Here is a 14,533-nt window from a genome sequence, read left to right on the forward strand (position 1 = left end):
AAGATTCAGCAGAATGGTGCTAAGTAACACTTCGCATCTCATCCTGATAAATGCTGTAATTGTAGATCATTCGACAAAAGTACCGTCAGTCTGAAGTGCAAGAACCAAGACGTTCACCCACTCCAGCACAAGGCCTCTTCCAGTGGGCACAGAGACTCTGCGGCAGCGAGCACGCTGGGCTCAGAGTGCCGGCATATGGCAGCCACAGGGTGGCCATGCGCTAAATACTCTTTGTGGCATTGGAAATACCCACAGCCTTCCATCTCACCCCTGCCACACGGATACCCATTGCTGCTGACTGCAAAATGCTTCAAGAGTTATTACATCTGGTGTGTAAGCAATGTGAGGAATATTGTCAAATACATAGCATGAAGATGTCACATGAACTAAATGTACCACTGTACAAAGAGAGAGAGAGAGAGAGAGAGAGCTTTGCAGACGGTTCAAGAATATTTAAACAATTTACAGTGTAATCACACATTTTATTCCGAGGAATACCACCACCGCACTTGAACCTGGACTCTAAAAGAAAAGATCACGGCACACTGTGAAACCACCCCTGAGGCACTTCGCTCGCTTTTGTGGAAAATACCACATCATTACCTTGACTTTGAGCATGAGCTGCTTCAGGAGTTACTTGAACCCTTGAACACAAACTCTGAAAAGATCACAGCACACTTGTGAAATCTCTCTGAGACACTTCACATGCTTTTGTGGGAAATAGATCCAGAAACCGATATCAACTGCAACATCCGATTTTATAACTACAAAAAGACGATATTTGGATGTCGAAATAAGTATTTCTGTAACTCTAAAAAGAACGCTCACCAGTTTTCGAGTCTTAGCTGCTCATTTCAAGGCACTAGCAGAGAAAGAAAAATTTCTGAGTCTTAAGGATGCTGTGGTGTTCATCACTTTTCTGAAACGCCGAGTCAGCTGAGTATATATTTGCCGCTGGAGTCAGGGACATTATTTTTCTCACTTCTCGGAGCACACTGGTGTCTAAGAACAGATGGGAAAATCAGAAAAATCACATATTTAAAAGTTCATGACATATTTCGAATCCCACGACAGATCATGAAAAAAAAAATAGAATTCGGAGCACTGTCCTACAGAAGAGAAAAATGGCTGGAATTTTCGGTGAATTTTCGATGTCCTATAACTGCTGGTCTGGAGGTGCTCTAAAGCCACAATGGTGGCTGGGGGACAACATCCCGCCTGTCCAAACCAGAGGAGTATGGTCTGCTTGGACCTCCCTCTGAACCCTCAAACAAAGAAGACATCACATGACTCTGAGACGTCACGGAACGCCGGCCGCGGTGGTCTCGCGGTTAAGGCGCTCAGTCCGGAAGCGCGCGACTGCTACGGTCGCAGGTTCGAATCCTGCCTCGGGCATGGATGTGTGTGATGTTCTTAGGTTAGTTAGGTTTAAGTAGTTCTAAGTTCTAGGGGACTGATGACCACAGAAGTTAAGTCCCATAGTGCTCAGAGCCATTTGAACCATTTTGAACGTCACGGAACTTTCCACAGATACCTTGCCACTGTCGAGTACGAACCACTCTGTAGAGACTCCTATTACCCGTACAAATGATGTACTGTGACTCTCTGACGTCATGGATCTTCCTGTGACTGAAGCATTCTGATTGGTTCTTCCTGAATTTACCCGCCAAACTGCTGCTGGTGCTGTGGGAGCACTGTCCGCCATTTTCTGCAGAAGGAAAACTTAGAAGACTTTTTCAGCAGCAAAAATATTTTTTACAGATAAAAAAACATACAGATGTGACTGGCAGTTAAACCCTCTAAAAGTGGTCTACAGATCATCAAATATGGAAACTACCGCCAAAGACACTTCCTCAAGTATACTGCTCTGCTTCTGTCGAGGAAAGCTTGAACTTTTGGGTGTGAAACCAGTCTTCAACTAGGCTATCAAAAAACATAAGCGCATCTGTCATATATGGTCACAGCACTAAATATTTACTACGAAGTCGGTCGGTCATTTACCACAGGCAATAGCTGCGAGTCAACTGCCCGCTGCACACAATTGCCCGATACATGATCACAGTGCCCTCCATGGACCTTGGTCACTCTCCAAACTGGTGTACAAAGACTGGGCTGGTTCCCCCAGCACAAAGGCATTAGTATTTGTGGCTCTGACCTGCTTGCTTGCGGCCATTCTTTCTACGGCCATCTCAAGACTCTGGAATTACAAGAATACATGTATTTTCACATGGTTTGCCAGGATACCGTACAATTTACGCTGTAGTTCTCGATATTAATTGCAGAGCAGTATGCTACTAATTGCTTGTGCAGTGAAATTCCGAATATAAAGAGTGGAAATTATGTCTCCAGAAAGCCAAAACTTTAGTGAGGTGTAGTGACGTTGGACATGCGTCAAAAAACTGAGTAACTAAAAGCTTCATTCTTCTGTGAAGATCTTTATGAGAAAACTCAAAATCACAGGAAACTGGTAGTTCCACTCATATTTTTAACGAATACCACTGTCAGTGATATAACAGATCCCAAATCGTCATTGTACTTTACAATGTAAACTAAGGCGTTTCTTGTGTGTCGAAAACTAACAAACTTCCTTGCGCCATCTAGATGCACACAACACACATCACAACCGATGTTCTCTCAAGCAAATGAACACGGGAAATGATCAAAAGCAGTCAACTGATCAGTCTACATGATAGGGAATAATTGTCCTGCACAAACCCATGTCCATATTGTATCTTCTCAAATTTCGACAGAGGATACTTCCAACACATGTAATCATGATTTTCGCTATTCACCCACCTAGAGGGCAACATGGTTAGGTCAGCTGCATTTTTGTACTCCAGGCACTACAGTTTTGGAGGCTCCCGCCAAATTGGTTCAAATGGCTCTAAGCACTATGGGACTTAACATCTGTCATCAGCCCCCTAGACTTAGAACTACTTAAACCTAACTAACCTAAGGATATCACACACATCCATGCCCGAGGCAGGATTCGAACCTGCGACCGTAGCAGCAGTGTGGTTCCGGACTGAAGCGCCTAGAACCGCTCGGCCACAGCGGCCCCACGGCTCCCACCATAAACCAGAAATGCCAATTGTTCCGGCCACAAACTACCGCTTCCGTATGCTCCTCGCGCCCCAAGTAGAATCGTCCTAGGAAACCAGCCACATATTTATCACTGTACTTACAATTAAATATTACAATTGCAACCTGAATCTGACGACATTCGGCAATGAGCAAAGTATCAGAAACACTGCCTCATGACGACTGTGGCACTGGAAATATCAAAATGACTGAACATAATTTTCCATGTGAAAGTATCTTTCATTCCCCTTACGGCTTCCTTAGCTATGGACACATAGCTTCCCACCGACCTGGATGCTCCACGCATTCTTTGCTGGGCTGCAGGTTACTGGCCAGGGTGTGTGCTCTGGCTTGCATTAATCCCTCCCAGAACAAAAGCACACTTCCTGCCACGTGCGAAATACCAATCATGCCACGTGGAGCCGACAACAGACCTGAAGCCACGCTGCCTCCTCTGTGAGAAATACAGAAAATACACTGCATCCGTAGAATATGTGGTTGGATGAGCTCGAGTACAGTTTCCGATCAGGAAAATAGTTCATGCACTAGGTGTTGACGACTGTACTAATACATTTACAAGCAAATTTAGAATAGGTGGTGAGAAGTGATATCATTGTGGTATGGGCAGAAGTGACATAAAATCGATAAAATTAGAAAAACAGTGAGGGAATACACATATAAATGGAAGGAAAAAATACGCCGAAATGCGGGGAAATTGAGGGAGTGCTTGCATGTCTTCTGCTTGGTGGAGGACAGTTCTTGTACATGGGAACGAGTGTGCGGCAGTAAGAAGAATATGAGAGAAATTTGATGTGGAAACACTGGGAATCACAGAGGAACAGTCATTTTTTCGTCGACATTGATAAGACAGTTGGAATACTATGTTTAACCTGAATGACCACCAAATGTAGAGTAATAAATTTGTATATCGGATCACAGGCCCAGGTGTGTCCCGAAAGTGATCAGCAATCACCTTATACATTTTTTAAAAGTGTCCTTACCTAAAGAGCATTGTATTACCGGGTCATGGATTGCAATGTACAACTACAGAATGGATTGGGTGTTTGACCCTGTGCGAGATTGATTAGGTGTTTTAACACCTAACAAACAGTATTTGCAATGTGCTTCTCTGTATTCTTCGCCAATAACAGCCTTGCGGTGGCAGCTGACAAACATCTCACAAACAGTCCGCGTATGGTTTTTGTTCACAACAATCTACTGTATGTCTGTCGAGGTAATAGCGATACATGCAAGTTGACTGCTGTCTTTGATGCTTTCCTGGAAGAAAGATAAGCATCTGCCTCTAAATTGACTTACATCTGCCTTAAAGGTTGACAGAATGTGGATGGTGTGATCGGTTGAGATGGGCTTGTGACGAGAGATGATTTAATAGTAGACTGATGATGCATTCTAGAGAGAGGGAGATGCTTCTGCAGGTCATTTATAGCGCATTTGACTATTTTTCTCGTTGTTCTGTTGGGCTATCTCAGTTATTTTCTGTAACCTGCATTCAACTCATATACACTTGCATGTTCTGAGTGTGTGTGTGACTTAAAGCGCTATCTACCTGAGATTGTTAACAGCAAACCTCTCAATCATCAGAGGACTTCTAACTCATGTGTGATGATGAAACATGTCTATCGATGGAAAACCTGTTTCGGAGCCCTCCTATAGACATACATAGATTTATGCAACGTACACCATTCCCCTGCAGCATCTTGAGGTATAAAATCGAGTCTTCAGTTTCATGACTACGGTGATTCTAAGTTAGTGGGAGGTGTTTGTGAGGTACTAAAATCCCCGTGTATACGTCTGCTTGGCAGATGTCCTGTTTACTTACTTAGTAGTTGCATGGCGTGTAATTTCACATGTCAAACACCGCTGCTAAGCGTTTGTCTGAGTCCTTTTAAGAGGTTTTATCCCTTGCTGACGATAACTTTATATAGGACTGATCCGAGCATAGTATAATTTTTGAACCATCATCGGATGTGAAAAGTGGGCGCTATACACCTCTGGAAAGCTATATTGTGCGTTCATGACAAAGACTCTATGTGCTTTTTCTTTTGTATAGAAGAAAGTGGTTTTATCTTCTCACCATAGTGAGTGGGATGGAAAACTTGCAGGGTAGATGTAAGTCAGATGCTGGAGATTTATGTTCTGCATTAGGGTCCATGCGTTTATATTCTATGATCATGTCTACTTTTCTGTTAGAGCCAATGGATCGAAATGAGTTAATGTCAGTTTAGAACCTGACACGGACCTCGAAGCCATCGTGAAAGAAACAAAATGGTATGATGATGGACAAATCTGTGCTCATACACTGCTTGGATGTGTCGCAACAGAAAAAAGCAAATCTGTCAGACAGCACACCAGAACCCTCTCTTGCAACTGATGGACTCTGGGTTATGGTCCTCGTACAGCACAGGCAATGAAACTTTACACTGATCTGTGCAAGCGACTTCGATCCCTGACCATCTGATCCAATGGACTATTAACAATATATTAATAGGATCGCCACATATACTCAAAACCAGCACAACACAGACAGTATTTGTTTCCATTTGTTTTCGATATATAGAAAACATAGGTCCATTGATAGTGACCGGTGCAAATATCTCACGAAATAAGCGTCAAACTAAAAAACTACAAAGAACGAAACTTGCCGAGCTTAAAGGGGGAAACCAGATGGCGCTATGGTTGGTCCGCTAGATGGCGCTGCCATAGGTCAAAAGGATATCAACTGCGTTTTTTAAAAATAGGAACCCCTATTTTTATTACATATTCGTGTAGTACGTAAGGAAATATGAATGTTTTAGTTGGACCACTTTTTTCGCTTTGTGATAGATGGCGCTGTAATAGTCACAAACGTATAAGTACGTGGTATCACGTAACATTCCACCAGTGCGGACGGTATTTGCTTCGTGATACATTACCCATGTTAAAATGGACTGTTTACCAATTACGGAAATGGTCGATATCGTGTTGATGTATGGCTATTGTGATCAAAATGCCCAACGGGCGTGTGGTATGTATGCTGCTCGGTATCCTGGACGACATCATCGAAATGTCCGGACCATTCGCCAGATAATTACGTTATTTAAGGAAACAGGAAGTGTTCAGCCACATGTGAAACGTCAACCACGACCTGCAACAAATGATGATGCCTGTTATATCCTAGCCAGTAATGCCACCCGAGCCCGCTGCCAAAAGGTTGGCAGCATCAAAGTCCGGACGCCGTCCGCATAAGCAGCGCCAGCGATACAGGAAATCGCCGCAAGTCTGCGCGCGCCACCGCTGGCTTCTGGCTTCTTAAGCGCTCGAGTCGCGAGCGCTAGGACAGTTCTGTATTCGCCGCTCAGTTGTATACTCGCCACCGAATTGTGTACTTGCTAGTCAGTTGTGTGTTCATCGCAGCAGAGTTGTTCTTTGTCGTCAGCCGACGCTGACCTAGCCGCTCCGACTCGAACTAGACAGATTTCTGTAGACACGGAGTTCACTACTGTGTTTCTGTATCTTCGTTAATAAAGGTAAGTACCGACTTTTTTTTAATCAGAGTGTTTGGGTTTTCATCTTTCTGTTCACTGTTCCAGCGGACCGGTCGGCCCGCTATTAAAAGTGTGGCGGTGACTTCGTAAGCCGTTTCTACAGCGAATTGCTTGTCGCTACGAACGCCGCCACAAAAATGCCCAAGCAGGAGTTTTAGCTGCTGTCGCGGCTAATCCGCACATCAGTAGCAGAGAAATTGCGCGAGAATCGGGAATCTCAAAAACGTCGGTGTTGAGAATGCTACATCAACACCGATTGCACCCGTACCATATTTCTATGCACCAGGAATTGCATGGCGACGACTTTGAACGTCGTGTGCAGTTCTGCCACTGGGCACAAGAGAAATTACGGGACGATGACAGATTTTTCGCACGCGGTATATTTAGCGACGAAGCATCATTTACCAACAGGGGTAACGCAAACTATGCACTACTGGGCAACAGAAAATCCACGATGGCTGCGACAAATGGAACATCAGCGACCTTGGCGAGTTAACGTATGGTGCGGCATTATGGGAGGAAGGATAATTGGCCCCCATTTTATCTATGGCAATCTAAATGGTGCAATGTATGCTGATTTCCTACGTAATGTTCTACCAATGTTACTACAAAATGTTTCACAGCATGACAGTATGGCGATGTACTTCCAACATGATGGATGTCCGGCACATAGCTCGCGTGCGGTTGAAGCGGTACTGAATAGCATATTTCATGACAGGTGGATTGGTCGTCGTAGCACCATTACATAGCCCGCACGTTCACCGGATCTGGCGTCTCTGGATTTCTTTCTGTGGGGAAAGTTGAAGGATATTTGCCATCGTGATCCACCGACAACGCTTGACAACATGCGTCAGCACATTGTCAGTGCATGTGCGAACATTACGGAAGGCAAACTACTCGCTGTTGAGAGGAATGACGTTACACGTATTGCCAAATGCACTGAGGTTGACGGACATCATTTTGAGCATTTATTGCATTAATGTGGTATTTACAAGTAATCACGGAGTAACAGCATGCGTTCTCAGAAATGATAAGTTCACAAAGGTACATGTATCACATTGGAACAATCGAAATAAAATGTTCAAACGTACCTACGTTCTGTATTTTAATTTAAAAAACCTACCTGTTACCAACTGTTCGTCTAAAATTTTGAGCCATATGTTTGTGACTATTACAGCGCCAACTGTCACAAAGTGAAAAAAGTGGTCCGACTAAAACATCCATATTTCTTTACGTACTACACGGATATGTAATAAACAATGTGGGTTCCTGTTTAAAAAAACGCAGTTCATATCCGTTTGACCTATGGCAGCGCCATCTAGCGGGCCAACCATAGCGCCATCTCGTTTCCCCCTTCAAGCTCGACAAGTTTCGTTCTTTGCAGTTTTTTCGTTTGACGCTTATTTCGTGAGGTATTTGCCCCGGTCACTATCAATGGACCACTCTGTATATATATCTCGGAATACAGGCATACAGTAATATCTTATTGAGTTCTCTATTGGGTGATGTTAGTGGAGTTTTTATAGTTTGTAGTTTTTTTTCATTGTTTAATGGTACAAAATAACGATGATAGAGAGAATGTTTGGGTGACAGACGTCACTGCACCCTGAGGGATGCAAATCTCCTTCAGAATGTAGTACGTGTATGTAATTTGGAAATTCACTACACTGCAGTAGCAAAATCCTCATCCTTTTCCAAGTTCCCGCAACTGCTCATACTATCTTTTCTACTATCTCACGTTGCAGGAGAAAGTTTCATTTGGCGCTGGCCTTACACATCGTACAAGGTTGGTGAAGCTATGACAACCTGTTCTAATTTTCCATCAAGTCGTCAAAACACGGTCATGTCACATTAACTCAGTTCATCACCCTGTTTCTACATGGGTTGCAGAAGGTGGCAGATATAGCACTGTCTGACTTCTGCTCAGTTCTGACTTAAATCCAAATGATCACATGCACAAAGCTGCAACGATGGCAGGGCAGAGGCTGAGGAACAGTTACAAGATGCAGAGGCACTGCCTAAAACCATGCTGGAGTTTTACTATATGAGGTCTTTAGCTGACAGGTTCAAAAAGGGTGACTCATTTTGAGATATGAATATGATTCAATAGTGGCTGTAATCATTAAAAGACATCTCCATAGCACCCAATGCAGGTATGTGGCTGAATGGAGAGACTTGATTCCAAATTGCAGACAGCATTTCTACGGAAAAGCATAATACTATAGATCTGGAAAGCCAGTGAATTCGTCCAGGATTTTGTACATTTCTTACGACGTCAATCAAGTATTACATTTTTTTAAAGTGATTCAACACATAGTACACCGCCTACTGAATGTGATCTTTCTGAATAAACCATCATCCTCCCTTGCCTATAACCAAGTTGATACGTCACAGAACCTCATACATCGCATCGAGATAGAGCGTGTTACAGAAACTGTTTGTTGGAGTGAGAAATATCTAGCGGCGGTATGAGGGAGTTGCAAATATTGGCTTCCTGCTTTTTGTCTCTTAATACACACCCCAGTGACGACTGTCTACATTCAGTGTCGTGATACTTCATTCTGAAACATTACCATACCTCGATTTGCAAGGCTTTTAACATGGATATTGTTAGTGACACTTGTGTTCGCGATAGAAACAAGACCACTTTTTATACATGGTGACAGTAACTTGGTCGTTGCGATCATGTTTTTTTTTAATAACTCCTCTCTTATAAGACGGTTACATCTCTCATGCTAAGACACACTGGTGCCACTCACAAGAAAAAACAAATGAGACATTTCCATCCATCGTGGATTTTCGCTCAGTATTGATTGGTATCACCACCATTCAGATACTGGCAAAGTATTATACCTAGTAGGAAATGTGTAATAGGTACACTATGATCAGCAGACTTACAAAATGTATATTTTTCCCTAATTTGTGCATGTATTCCAGTATTGATTTTTTTTTTAATTTTATCGATTTTATGTCGCTTCTGCCTAGACAATCATGACATCACTTCTCCCAGTCCATACCAAATTTGCTTGTAAATGTAGTAGTACAAATGTCAACACCTATCGCAAATGCTCTATTTTTCTGGTCGGAAGGTATAGTATAGCACTCTACTCGAACGCAACCAACCACATATTCTACAGAAGCAATGTATTTTCTGTATGTCTCACAGATGGTTCAAATGGCTCTGAGCACTATGGGACTTAACTGCTGTGGTTGGGTTGGTTGGGTTCTTTGGGGGAGGAGACCAGACAGCGAGGTCATCGGTCTCATCGGATTAGGGAAGGATGGGGCAGGAAGTCGGCCAAGCCCTTTCAAAGCAACCATCCCAGCATTTGCCTGGAGCGATTTAGGGAAATCACGGAAAACCTAAATCAGGATGGCCGGACGCGGGATTGAACCGTCGTCCTCCCGAATGCGAGTCCAGTGTCTAACCACTGCGTCACCTCGCTCGGTTAACTGCTGTGGTCATCAGTCCCCTAGAACTTAGAACTACTTAAACCTAACTAACCTAAGGACATCACACACATCCATGCCCGAGGCAGGATTCGAACCTGCGACCGTAGCGGTCGCGTGGTTCCAGACTGTAGCGCCTAGAACCGCTCGGCCACTCCGGCCGGCTGTCTCACAGAAGAACGCAGTGTAGCTTCAGGTCTGTTGTCGGCTCCACGTGGCGTGATTGATATTTCCTGCTGACAGGTAGTGTGCTTTTGTTTGGGGAGGGATTAACGAAAACCAGAGCATTGAGCCTGGCGTAGGCTACAGTCCGGCGAAGGACGCCTGGCGCATCCAGGTGGAGAGGACGTTGTCTGTCCATAGCTAAGGAGACATAAGGGAAATGAAAGAATTTTTACATCGAAAATCATGTTCAGTCATAAGACTGCTACAGATTTTGATATTTCCAGTCCCTCAATCGCCAGGAGGGAGTATTTGTGATACTTTGCTCAGTGTCAAATGTCGTCAGATTGAGGCTGCAATCGTAATATTTAGTTGAAAGTACAGTGATACATAGCGCATTGCACCAGTAGCCGGTTGCCGGAATGACTGACGTTTTTGGCTTATGGCAGGAGTTGCCCAAACTGGAGAGGCTCGAGTGCAAGAATGCAGCTGACGTAACTGTGTCGGCCTCCCTGTATTTTCGAGTTTTCACATCAAGATCTTCAAAGATGATTAACGTTTCCAGTTACTCAGTGGTTTGCAGTATGTCCCACTTCACTGCACCTTCAGGTTTCGACAGATATATATATTTTCACTCTGTATCTTCGCAATTACACTGTGCAAAGAAATTGGTAGCATACTGCTCTGTGATTCATGTCGGGAACTATCGCGTAAATAGTATGATAATCTGGCAAACCATGTGAAAATGCATATATTCTTGTGATCCTAGAGTCTTGAGATGGCAGTAGATGGTTCAAATGGCTCTGAGCACTATGGGACTTAACATCTGAGGTCATCAGTTCCCTAGACATAGAACTACTGAAACCTAACTAACCTAAGGAAATCACAAACATCCAAGCCCGAGGCAGGATTCGAACTTACGACCGTAGCAGCAGCGCGCTTCCGCACCTAAAACCACTCGGCCACAGCGGCCAGCAGATGGCCGTAGAAAGAATGGCAACAAACAAGCAGGTCGGGGACGTAATCACTAACGCCTCTGTGCCGGGGGAACCAGCCCAGTCTTTGTAGTGCATTCAAACGAGCAGGTAAAACTCGAAAAGTGGCAAGCGTTCTGTTTAGAGCTACAGATACATTTATTTCGACTTCCAAATCCCGTCATTTTGGCGTGTAAAATCGGATGCTGCAGCTGATATCAGTTTCGGGATCTATTTCCCACAAAAGCATGTGAAGTGTCTCAGGGAGATTTCACCAGTGCGCCGCGATCTTTTCAGAGTCTGTGTTCAAATGTGGCGGTATATATCGCAAAATTGAAGCAAACTATGTGCAGCGATCTTCTTGAAAGTGTATTTAGATACATACTCAGTTGGATTTAGTAACTTCTCAAGCAGCTCATGCTCAACGACAAGGTATTTGCCACAAAAGCGCACGAAAGTGTCTCAGGGGTGGTTTCACAGTGTGCCGTAATCTTTTCTTTTGGAGTCCATGTTAGTCCATGTTCAAGTGCTGTGGTGGTATTCCTCAGAATAAAATGTGTAAGTACATCGCAAATTGGTTAAACATTCTTGCGTTATCTACAAAAGCTCTCTGTCTCTCTCTTTGTACAGTGGTACATTTACTTCCTGTGACATCTTCAACTTATGTATGTGACAATATGCCTCACATAGCTTAGACACCAGATGTAATAACTCCTGAAGCATTTTGCATTCAATGACAAAGGGTGGCAGGCGTGTGGTGGGAGCCTGAAGATATTTCCAACTCAACAGGGAGTACTTAACCCGTGGCTGCCCTGCGGCTACTGCATGCCAGTGCAGTGAGCCCAGCGCACTCCCTGCCCCAGAGTGTCCTTGCCCACTGGAAGTGGCCATGCACCAGAGTGGGTGATCGTCTTGCTTCTATTACTTTGGAAGACTAACTGGACTTTTATCGAATGATCTACAGTTACAGTACACATATGTATCTGGATGAGTTTCAAAGTGTAACATAGCCCCATCCTGCTGTATCTTCATTATTTGATGAAGTGTATTTGTCTTCTTGATACATTCACCGAATATCATTCCTTTCCAAATATCATGCAGGTGGCTATGGACACAGTCCTCGGCTGCATGATTACAGCTAATATATCTGTTAAACTCCTCCTCCTGCAGTACAGACATCTTATCCATTGAACTCGTAGTACACAGTAAACAATTACATCTGACCTTTTGGGAACCTCAGCACAGACTGAGCAAACTTCCTGCCATTTACTACGCACTGTCATCTTGGATTACGTCATAGGAGGTGAGGGGAGGTGGGCCGACAGTGTGCTCTCATGGTGGTGTTGTGAACTATGGCAGTTGGATTCCAGATCTTGGATGGAGCAACAGTCTACAACAACTCAAATGGTTTAAATAAACAATATACCACAATTCATACAGAATAAAGGCTAATGTCCATCCTATCAAGCAGTCCAGCACAGAGTGAGCCTCTTTCCCCCCAATTTCGCAGAGGGGAGGGGAGTGGGGATGGGTAGGGAAGGGTTGGGAAGGGTGGGGGTGGAGTAAGGTTCGAGGAGGTAGCCCCATTGACCTATTTTCCCTCCAAAATTGAACTTACAGCCATGATGTCAATGTGTCATTGCCTCATCTATAGCTGCCACCTTGGATCCGCCATCTTCAATAAATTTGGCAACAACGCAATGTGGGGTAGCACTGTGTTTGTCCCACTACTGGGGAAGCCATAATGTTCATATCACAGATTTACGTCAGACTTTGTACACATTTAGTGTTCCATTAGGACAATGTAATGTACAAGTAGTAACGTGTTCCAATTAGGGGACTCTGAGAAAATCCGAAGATAAGTTTTATGCATCAGTGATGTAACAGTGTGTTGCGACCTTGAGCACGAAATGGCAGCCATCATGTGGTTAGCATTCATGCTCCATAATCAGTCAATCACTTGATCCAATCCCTCTCATCTTCCTTTTTTATAATTATATTTTTTTCAGCACTAGTCGTATTATTTCATACATATTACAATTTACAAGCTAATATGGTGAAGAGTCACTTGCACGTGCATGAAATTTTATGGAAATTACAACGTTATTTGCTAGTTTAGTAATTTTTGTCATCACAACAATTGGTATGTTAAATAAAATGCCATGCGGCTAGGGCCTCCCATTGGGTAGACCAGTCGCCTGGTGCAAGTCTTTCAAGTTGACGCCACTTCGACGACTTGCGTGTCGATGAGGTTGCAAAGATGATAAGGGCAACACAACACCTCATCCCTGAGCGGAGATAATCTCCGACCCTGTCGGGATCGAACCCGGACCGTTAGGTATGACATTCCGTCGCGCTGACCACTCAGCTACCAGGGGCGGACATTATTATGTTTATAATTACCGACAAGTAAACGACCAAACGTACAACATTTTCCTGAAAACGTATGCCTGTCATGATTTCAGAAATCCCTTAGACCTGCCGTCGATCAAACCGTAAGGTACCGGGAACTATTTTGCACATGGACGCTTCAATCTGCAGATGCAAGTTTCAACCGCGAGGCACAGGGTTGGAAAGTAGAAGTCAGACATCGATAAATAAGGGTGTTCAAATGGTTCAAATGGCTCTGAGCACTATGGGACTTGACTTCTGAGGTCATCAGTCCCCTAGAACTTAGAACTACTTAAACCTAACTAACCTAAGGACATCACACACATCCATGCCCGAGGCAGGATTCGAACCTGCGACCGTAGCGGTCGCGCGGTTCCAGACTGTAGCGGCTAGAACCGCTCGGCCACTCCGGCCGGCAATAAGGGTGTAAATAACTTTATTCAATTACACAATGAGTTACAATATGTCAGATTATGAGAATAATGTACGATTAAACATCGTGTGTGTTTTCCACGTTACAGGTTGCAGGATGATATTTTTCATACAGACACAGAAACATAAATTAAAACAGCATCTACTCTACCGAATGAATGCAGTTTTCCCGCATGCACTTGGAATCTTCAGAATTTCTAAGGAAATAAAAAAGCTCGTTGTAATTTTGAAAAAAATCTAATTCTTCCGACAATTTGGATGCAAACCATCTGTAGTGGAATTTTTTTTGTAAATATCGGTGCCGAAAATTGCTGGTGCAAATGGTTCAAATGGCTCTAAGCACTATGGGACTTAACATCTGAGGTCATCAGTCCCCTAGACTTACTTCAACGTAACTAACCTAAGGACATCACACACATCCATGCTCGACGCAGGATTCGAACCTGTGACCGCAGCAACAGCAGCGCGGTTCCGAACTGAAGCGCCTAAAACCGCTCG

The sequence above is a fragment of the Schistocerca americana genome, chromosome X, assembly GCF_021461395.2.
Source record: "Schistocerca americana isolate TAMUIC-IGC-003095 chromosome X, iqSchAmer2.1, whole genome shotgun sequence".
In the NCBI taxonomy this organism is placed as follows: domain Eukaryota; kingdom Metazoa; phylum Arthropoda; class Insecta; order Orthoptera; family Acrididae; genus Schistocerca; species Schistocerca americana.